This window comes from Mesoplodon bidens (genome assembly GCF_964165515.1).
Source record: "Mesoplodon bidens genome assembly, chromosome: 11".
NCBI classification, from domain to species: domain Eukaryota; kingdom Metazoa; phylum Chordata; class Mammalia; order Artiodactyla; family Ziphiidae; genus Mesoplodon; species Mesoplodon bidens.
In genome coordinates, this window is record NC_138167.1 from 32666023 (window position 1) to 32676639 (window position 10617).

Sequence of the window (10617 nt, forward strand, 5' to 3'; positions counted from 1 at the left end):
ACTGACAGAGGTCAATTGCAATTTGAGTATTCATGCTGAGGCCTTTCAAACTAGTTTTGTGCAAAAAAATACATATCTGGCACAGGAAACATTGTTTCCCTGTGTGCTTGAAAATCAAACGAATTTATACAGTACCAAAGAGTGTGGAAACCCTCAAGACCACGGCCTATTTGAAATCAAACTGCAGTTAAATCTGCTCTCTTTTGCCCTTTGGTGCCTGCTGCAGCTGCTGTAGGAGAGTTAGCTCTGTTTGGGACTCTTGCTACTCATCATAAGCATACAAATTATATCCTTCCTGTTAGTGTTCTACTTTCTCTGAAAGCAGCGTTGAGGTTCAGAATTTCTTAGAGAAGTTCATAAACATGTTTTCTATCAAGTAGCAATTGAAATATGTCTCAGTACTATAGAAGCACTTAGCTGGAAGGACTATATTCAGAATGCAGAGGGATCGGAAAGCCATCTGCTTATCCCACATTGCTGCTTAGATAGCTAATAAATAGGTATCTCGAACTTAACGTGTTTAATATCGCATGTCTAATTCCATCTCTCTAAATCTGTTTATCCCAGCAGGTTCCCTATTTAGCAAATGGCAACTCCAGCCTTTCAGTTGCTCAGGCTGAAAACCTTGGAGTCATTCTTGATTTCTCTCTTGCTCTTACACCTCACATTCCATCCATTTGCAAACCCTGTTTGTTATACATCCAAAAATGTCCAGAATCCATCCATTTCTCACTACTGTCATTAATATCAGCATAACCAAAGGCACCATTATCTCTCACCTGAATTATAGAAATAGCCTGCTCTCCCTTATCACCTTTAGTTTATCCTCTACACAATAGCCATACTGCTCTCTTTAAACGGTAAGATTGTGTCACTCTTCTTCTCAGAACTCCCCAAGTTTCCCATTATCCAGACTAAAAGCAAAACCCTTAGAGTAGCCCAAGTTCCTATATGATGTACATGCTCTCCCCTCACGTCCTTATGTCTCTAAACTCACATCCTGTTACACCCTACCTTGCTCACTTTGCTCCAGCCAGACTGTCTGTCCCTCAAACACGCCACACATGCCCCACCTCAGAGCTTTTGTGTCTCTGGGTCCTTTACCTAGAATGCTCTTCCCCTAGAAAACCCCCATCTCTTTGAGGTCTTTGCTAAATGTCCTCATGGTGAAGTCTTCCCTGACGACTCTATTTAATGAGTTTTCTTTTTGTCACATAGTGTATTGTCCTCACTTGTTTTCTCTTAGTCTCCCTCCACAATGTATACACTCCATTATGTAAACACTGTGCAATATATACACTCCACAGTGAATCATTGATGAGGGCAGGGACTTTTCCATTGCTCTTTTCAGTACCCAGGACAGTGCCTGAGACATATAGCTCCTCAATAAATATTTGATGAATGAATTAGGTAGAAATGCCATCGATGTAAAGTTTTCTATTTTCATTACTAAAGTCTGCAAAGAAGAATGCATGCTTCCAATCATGAGCATATTTGTGAAATCTTTAAAAGAACAGAAGCCAAAATAAAAAGCTTTATTTCTTACATTTTCTGGACATGAGTAGCTATTCCTGGTTTGTCAAAGTTAATGTCTCCTGCTGAATTCCAAACATGTGGAGCTTTAATACCTTAAAAGAAAATTCACCATTTCAAGTTAAGCTATACAAAGGGGTCAAGGATTCCGTTTTGCTATTACAGTGACTCTGCTTGCTCTTGTCAACTGCACCAAGGAGTCCAATGCTTCTTAAGTAAGACACTTTGGGGAGGCGTGCTTAGGCTGTTAGGATTGTGGGCCATCTTTCTGAGTTCCACTCTGTTAATTCAGTGGCATCATTGACTTCTGCATTTGTTTTGTTCAATTCGTTAAACAAGGAGGCCATTGCACTGAGGTGGCTCTAATGCCTTAGTAGCACACGTACATTAGGAAACCAAAATCTTAGCCTATTCATCCCTCAAGCTTAAGATGTTGAAACCTAAGGACAACGTACCACAAACAAGAAACTAGGCTTTTCCAAATAAGGCAAATGCATAAGCTATAGCCAATCAAATAATGTCCTTGTTTTGCTACTGCATCTTCTCTCTAAAAGTCTTCCCCCCAGCTCCTGCTGGTGGAGTGCTCCTAGCCATGCCTAACCAGGCACTGCCTGATTCAAATTGATTTTTGCTCAAATCAGCTCTTAAAAATTTTCATAGTCTTCCAATTATCTTTTAAAGTTCTAACACCTTAATGTGGGTTCAGAAGTTACAACTGTTAGGCCTAAATTATTTAAATGCAGCACGCTTCTTCTGAACTTGAAAAAAATATACCTGCAGGAAAAAGACAAAAACAAAACACAACAGAGAAGTAGAAACAATTAGAAAACAAAACAAAATGGACACAGATTGAACATCTTAAAGTTTCTGTTGATGTGTCAGAGTTAATTTCAACATGGATGTGAACCTTGTTCATTTCATATGCCATTAAATAAGTTAAAACAGGATGTGACCAATTGTCCAATGTGATTATTAATTCTGGAGTTGGTATTCACCTATTTCAGGGAATTTTTTAATGCTGACTTTTCTTCAAAGCACTGTGAGACAATGCAAGACTTGCTAGATAATCATAGATAATATTTACAAAGCTCTCACCGGGTATGTGCACTGTTCCCAGGGCTTACATATATTAACTAATTGCAATGCTATCAAGTGGAGATTGTGGTACAGGAGGAAAAACTTGTCCTTGAACCTCTTAGAGTCCCTGGCTGGGTCAGAAAATTTAACTGACAAAGACAGATTAATAGGAGTAAAACATATACGTTTGATTATATTTTTACACTATACATGGGAGCCTTCACAAGATCTGAAGAAGTGACCAGAGCAGGAAGCTTTAATACATTTTAGACAAAGAAACAATAAATTTGTGAAGAATTGACAAGACAAGGGGCTTGGGCTAGGAGTAATAAGTGGTGAAGAATTAATTAGGAAGAATAGGTCGAGTTTAACAAGGTTTGTTTGTACAGATTTCTTGGCCCCCAATTCCCTGTCGCTGGTGATAAGAATGTCTTCCTTCCTCCTGGTACAGGGAGGGCATCTCACGTGGGAGTTTTACAACATGTTTCAGGGAAGAAGGGCAAGGGCGGGGAGGTCAGAGTGACCTTCCTGCTTCTGCTGGGTTTTAAATTCCTTCAGTTTAAGATATTTAACATGTCAAGGTGCCATATTTTGCATAGCATGTCCTGAACACTATCACTGTTATTATCTCCATTTTACAGATGAGGGGACTGAGGCAAAAAGAGGTTAAGTAACTTTGCCTAAGGTCACAGAGCTAGGTAGTTGTAGCACCTGGTTTGGACCCAGGTATTCTGGCTCTAGAGCTCATGCTCTTATCAGCTGCTACAAAAAAAGAGAATGATACCGTAGTATAATAAGAAATATATTTGTTCTTTGTCCCTGGTTTCTGGCAGATCTCCTAAAATCCTTGAAATTTCCTGAGAGATAAGAGTTGTCTTTTGCTATTCATAAGGAGCTCCTTTGGAGCACACCTGAGTTTATGTTAATGAAGTGGCTTAGATTTGGTCGTCTAGATAGTCACAAAAAAGAGCTGGTCACCAGAAAGACCAAGTGATTGGAGGGTTGGAACTTCAGCACCACCCACTCTGAGAACTGGGGGATAGAGGGCTGAATATTAAACTCTTACCCTGTGGGAGCTGACACTGTCTCCAGGTAGATAGTGTTAGAACTGAGTTAAATTTGTAGGATGCCTAGTAAGTGTCTGCTGAGAACTGGAGAATTACTTGGTGGTATTGGAAAACACACCAGAAACACAAAAACAGAGCTCAAATAATTATTTATAAAGTCTTATTAAAGGTCTTATTTCTTATTCATAAGAAAGTTCTCTAAGTTCTAACCTTACACCTAAAGCAATTAGAAAAGAAGAACCAAAAAAAAAAAAACCCAAAGTTAGCAGAAAGAAAGAAATCATAAAGATCAGATCAGAAATAAATAAAAAAGAAATAAAGGAAGCAATAGCAAAGATCAATAAAACTAAAAGCTGGTTCTTTGAGAAGATAAACAAAATTGATAAACCATTAGCCAGACTCATCAAGAAAAAAAGGGAGGACTCAAATCAGTCGAATTAGAAATGAAAAAAGAGAAGTAACAACTGACACTTCAGAAAAACAAAGGATCGTGAGAGACTACTACAAGCAACGATATGCCAATAAAATGGACAACCTGGAAGAAATGGACAAATTCTTAGAAAAGTACAACCTTCCAAGACTGAACCAGGAGGAAAAATAAAATATGAACAGACAAACCACAAGCACTGAAATTGAAACTGTGATTAAAAATCTTCCAACAAACAAAAGTCCAGGACCAGATGGCTTCACAGGTGAATTCTATCAAACATTTAGAGAAGGGCTGACACCTATCCTTCTCAAACTCTTCCAAAATATAGCAGAGGGAGGAACACTCCCAAACTAATTCTACAATGCCACCATCACCCTGATACCAAAACCAGACAAAGATGTCACAAAAAAAGAAAACTACACGCCAATATCACTGATGAACATAGATGTAAAAATCCCCAACAAAATACTAGCAAACAGAATCAAACAGGCCATTAAAAGGCTCATACACTATGATCAAGTGGGATTTATCCCAGGAATGCAAGGATTCTTCAATATATGCAAATCAATCAATGTGATACACCATATTAACAACTTGAAGGATAAAAACCATATGATAATGTCAATTGATGCAGAAAAAGCTTTTGACAAAATTCAACACAATGTAAAAATCTAACCTCAAGCAACATAAACTCTTCTGGAAATGCTTTTCACCTCCCCACAGTCCCCAGCTCTCTGATACGAAATCCTGAAAGTGACTAGAGATCATTTAACATCAGAAAGGTGGAATAAGGTCATAGAAGGATATTCTGCCCCAGAGATTTTTTTATTGAGGCCTCTACCAGGAGTCTTAGGACATCATCGGATATAGGGAGACGGTAGCCTGGGGTAGCTCTTTACACCTCAGTTACACACCTGGCAGGATTTGACACCAACAGGATGGTTATCCTTCCCAGCAGAAAAACCCAGGAGCTTGTAAAGAACATAACGTTGCCTCTTTGTAAATTCTAGTCACATGTATCAAATGTGCTTTCAGAATACATGTCATCTTGCTACTGCTGCACATTTCTGAAGCAACAACAGTTCTCTGACATTGGAAGTTCTAAATGTATTCCTTCTCAGTCAGCTTTTTGAACATTTTTTTCAGTTTTTAATTTTAAGAACTAAATAAAACTGAATTTCTTTAACTTATTTAATAATTTAGAGAAAATAACTAAAAGGAAAATCAATAATTCATTTCACTTCAAAAGATTTTTATATCTTTTCCATATTGTAACTAACTTTGGAAAAACAAAACTTTTGCAATACCTCTTACGCTTAAGACATAGTTTACCAATATAGTTTAAAATTTCTTCCCTAGACATACCATTCTAATATCCCCCATAGCACAAAGAAAGAGCATTTGGATTATTGTAAGCATTTGTTAAAAGGCTTGTTTAACACACCTTGAGAATCACAGGACAGAGTATTCTTTCTAAGATGTAAATCTGGCCATGTTAAACTCTATTTCAGGGTTTCCATGACTCCCTACTGCTCTGAGTATAAAGTCCAAATTCTGTAGCATAGAACTGACGGTAAGCAGGAACCACTTCATGCCAGACCTTTGAACGTGCTGCCTCCTTCGTTTGAAATGCCTTCTCCACACTCTTCGCACCCTTTCTCCAGCCTCTTCCTGCCTCAGATCTCAGTCTGATGATCTTTTTTCCCTGAACACCCCCTAGTAGGACTAGGTTGGGTGCACCCGTACGTGTTGCTAGTCTACACATTCACTGAAGATAGAGATTATATTTTCTCTCCCTTGGGCCCCTGGGGTCTAGCACAGTGCTGATACATAGTCTATGTCTGATAAATGTTTGTCCAATCAATGAATCAACAACATTGATCTACACTATCAAAAAGTTGACATGAGACTAATTTAGGTCATATACTTCTTCTAGATACCCAGACAAATGCCATCCATGGCACACTCTCCAATAGTATTCTCCTTTAAAAATATTTGTAATTCATTCCACAAATATTGTTTGAATTTGCCAGGTACTATTCTAGGTTCCTTGGGATACATGTTGGTGAATAAAGCAAGGATCCCTGCCCTGCTGGAACTTATATTCTAACAAGGAGAGAGAAAATAGACATAAGCAATAAGTAATTATATGTGATGTTAGGTGAGAATTATTATGGAAGAAAAAAGTAGAGCAGGGCAAGGGGGTTCAGATATGGTAGGACAGGGTGCGGGTTGCAACTTTAAGTAAGGGAGTTAGGTAGACCTCATTGAGAGGGTGACAACCTTTGAGCAAGTATTAGAAAGAGTAAGCACGTGTTCACCCCATGGATGTCGAGGGGAAGAAAACCCAGGCAGAGAACAGCTGATACAAAGACCAGATCCAAGGTAGGAGTTTCTTAGCTTATTCCAGGAACAGCCCAGAGGCCAGAAGGGTTGGAGCAGAATGAATGAAAGGAATGGGGGAGAAGGGTGAGGCAGAGAGGTGGCGGCAGAAGCAGGCACTGGATATGTAGGACCTAAGTTCTACTCCAAGTGAAATGGAGAGCCAGTGCAGGACCCTGGTCAGAGGAGTGGCATACTTTGGCTTACATTTTGAGTATATAAGCCCTATTTGGGAAATGAGCTCTATTTTAGTAAATTAAAAAATGGTCTTTCTTAATTGATGGTTTCCTCTTTCATTTTCTTGTGCAGCCAATTCTGCGCCAAAGAAGAGTCTCCTCCTATATGTCTGAGTCTATCCAGTATTTCTCAGCCAACTTATCTTGGCACACAGGAACGTTATGACCTGTGGCTAGGGTTTTTCCAGAATGCACAGCCAAGTTGATTTTTAGGACGCCATCTTAAAATGGGATATAGAAAAATGTAATTTTAATTCTGATTCTTAAATGTTATTTCAAAATAAGTAGTGATAAGAGTTCTTATAAGAAGTGGCACAAGATTAATGATGCGGTATAAGAATTGATAAATATAGCTGTATAATTGTCCTGCAGAATGTTACAGCATCATTGAATCAAGTGCTCTGTGTGGACCTCGGGAACAAAGGCAACCTCAGAGAAATCCTCACTTTCAGATTCTAGTCAGTTTTTACCATATCAAAAGAGAATGCATATGTTTATTGGAGCTGGTCCTAGAAATGTTTTTTTTCTTTTTTTTTTTTTCTGCGGTACACGGGCCTCTCACTGCTGTGGCCTCTCCCATTGCAGAGCACAGGCTCCAGACGCGCAGGCTCAGCGGCCATGGCTCACAGGCCCAGCCGCTCCGCGGCACGTGGGATCTTCCCAGACAGGGGCACGAACCCACGTCCCCCGCATCGGCAGGCGGGCTCCCAACCACTGCACCACCAGGGAAGCCCCCTAGAAATGTTTTGACATCAGCCCAAAGGAAAAGCCACATAAAGGGTGTTTCCAAAGTGTACTAAAGAAAATATTTTACAGAAGATGACTATAAATGGATAATAAATCTGACAAAAAATGTTTAACTGCAAAAAAGAATGCAAAGCAATCATGAAGAACTTAAAATGAATTTCAAGGAGAAAAAAAAAAGAGAATATTAGAATATTCAGGTGAGAATATAGGAATTTAGTGAAACACACTCTCAAACTGCTTGGCAGTAAGAACAGAGATGTTCTCACACTGTTGGTGAACAGAAAGCAATGTAATACTGTGGATTATAAATCCGAAAAAGTATCACATATATTGGCCTTGTACTTTTACTCCTGGGAACGTTTGTTTAGGAAATAATGCAAAAAAAAGTTAAGTTGCAGTATTATTTTAGAGAGAAATTCTATATATATATTCCAGTGAAAGTAGGGTTAAATAAAATATTTTAAATCCATATAAAGAAGTGTTTACAACTTTAAATACTTTATGAAAAATTAATGATATAGGAAAATACTTATGATAAGGTTGATGCAGGATGAAACAAGGTTCAGATACATGGCCTTGGCACATACAAAAATATGTTAGAAATAAAAACTTAGTGGAAAAACACTAAAGTGTTAATAGTGTTTATCTTTAAAAGGTGATATCACGGGGGAGTATTTTTTCTTGTATTTTTGTACACAGCATTTATAATAAATAACCATGTATAACATTTCTAAAGCTTTTCTATTTTAATATATAAATCTATTTAATATTTTTCACAAGTAAACTTTTAAGATTATTTTAAAATAAAAGTAAAATATATTCAGGGTATAGCTAAGCAATAAAAAAATTAAAATCTTTTGATCTAGTCAATGGTATAACATGAATACAGGCATATAGGAGAGACAGAACACCTTAATTGAAGAGTCTTACGAATTTTCTAGATGTCAAACCATTAGCTTGCCATCAGTCTGAGCAAAATGCATTAGTGACAGTCTATTTGGTGCTAACTGTAGGGTTTTTAACATTTACCAAATTATTAATGCAACTGGCTTTATAGAGATTCTTAAGATAGGCCAAACCTTAAAAGTACTGCCATAGATGCACAGGATAAATATTTCATGTAAATATATGTAAATATTTCATGTAAAAATAACAAGATAAGAAATATTTGTGTAAGAATCTAAACTCTATATGCCTATAAGTGTCCTTGTACTAGGAAGTGTGGAAGAAAACTGATGCAAATTTGCAACTCTTTTTTTCTTTTTTTTTTTTTTTGCTGTACACGGGCCTCTCACTGCCGTGGCCTCTCCCGTTGCGGAGCACAGGCTCTGGATGCGCAGGCTCAGTGGCCATGGCTCACGGGCCCAACCGCTCCGCGGCATGTGGGATCTTCCCAGACCGGGGGACAAACCCGTGTCCCCTGCATCAGCAAGGGGACTCTCAACCACTGCGCCACCAGGGGAGCCCAATTTGCAACTCTTGATCAACATGTTCAAAGTCCTCTACATAGACCTTACACTACTGTTTGCTAGTTTGGTATTTCACTCTTCTGCTAGTTTTGTGCAGTGATAGCCCACCTTAGTGTCAGGTTGGATAAAGGAATCACAGCCTCTCTTTTTGGTGAAGGATGCTTGTTAGTTTTTCAAAGGCAAGCCATTTAATTTTGTTACTAGTAAAAACGGGTATTGATTCTTTTAAGAACATACGCTCTTTGTTTTTGTTTTTTTAATTAAGTCTTCACTCTTGAAAGTCTGGAACATCAGCATTTTTAGAGTGCCGTTCCATTGTAAGGCAGTTGTGTTTAATGAGTTCAAACCTTGAGAGGTTTTCCTTCTTCTGGGAGTCTCTTGGCATAGTTGGTTCAATTGTCCCAAGCCTTCCTCAAAAACAAGTTAAGTGTTTCAGTGTTCAAATCACTCTTCCGACAAAGTGTATTTTCCCTCCAGATTCAAAGCCTGGTGATTATAATGGTGGGAATTCTGAACATTCTCCTGAAATAAAGCCACCCTAACACTTCTGGGACTTAACATTCAGTTCCCCAGAAAGGCAGTTTCCTAGAAGTGCTCACCAAGTTCCTCCATGTGAGCAGTTCTTTCCCCCAAAGCTTGGTTCTCACCGTGCTTCACCCTTTTGGTGCTTTTAAATAATTTGAACTTGCTCTCCTAAGAGTTGGAACCCTTGATACTAACTAGTTATTGTATACCCCAGTTTTCAGTTTAGTTGGGGTGGACATTAGGTTTTCTTAAATATTGAGACTCCTTCACTCGAGCAATGAAGGCCATGATATGAACCCCACACCATCTCTAGCAAGACGCTTGGCATTTCAGAGCACTCCTTAGTCACAAAAAGACGCAGTGCTATCACAATTTAACACCCAAAATTGGGGGAGGATGGGAGGTGGGAGAATCCTTTTTCTGTTAAATTCCTTACTTAGCCTGGCAATCACTTACTTTCCTAGATTTCTTTTGAGCCAGTCCATAATCAACTTAGTGGAATATGAGCCAGCTGCCCTGTGGGTGAGTTTGGAAGCAGATCCTTCAGCCCCAGTTAAGCCTCAGATCTGCAGCCCCCACTGACACGGAGATAGCAGCTGCTTAGTTACGTGCTGACATTCTAAACTGCCTTTTAGAATTGCCAGGTCTGCATTCAAGGGGGCAACTTCATGTCATTGTGGCCACCTTGATCTCCCATGGAGAGCAGCTTGCCATGAGAAACGGTTATGGAAATATTCCAGAAAAATTTACTTCTCCATTTAGTCATGGGGAAGAGGTGGGGAGAAGATTTGAGCTTTAAACCTTAAACATTTAGGATTGGAAGAGCTAGTCTCCATATTACTTCTAATTTTATCAAATACTGAGTGTTCTGTGCCAGGAAAGTGTCTACCATTCAGACGATCATCTTGCAGCATGTCTCTTTCGGTGATCTCCTCTGTTTTCGTCCATTTTTTATTTGGTAAGGAATCAAGATACTCAGTGGAATTGAGTTACTCAGCCTACTGAAACGAACGGTTTTGATTTCTAGTCACGGGTGTTCTGCTTGTGTCTACCTGATGTTCCCTCCAGCTAATCTGGAGATAGAGTCATTTTAACATTATTTATATGTAAGTGACACACATACTTTAGAGACTGTCATACCGAGAATGTAA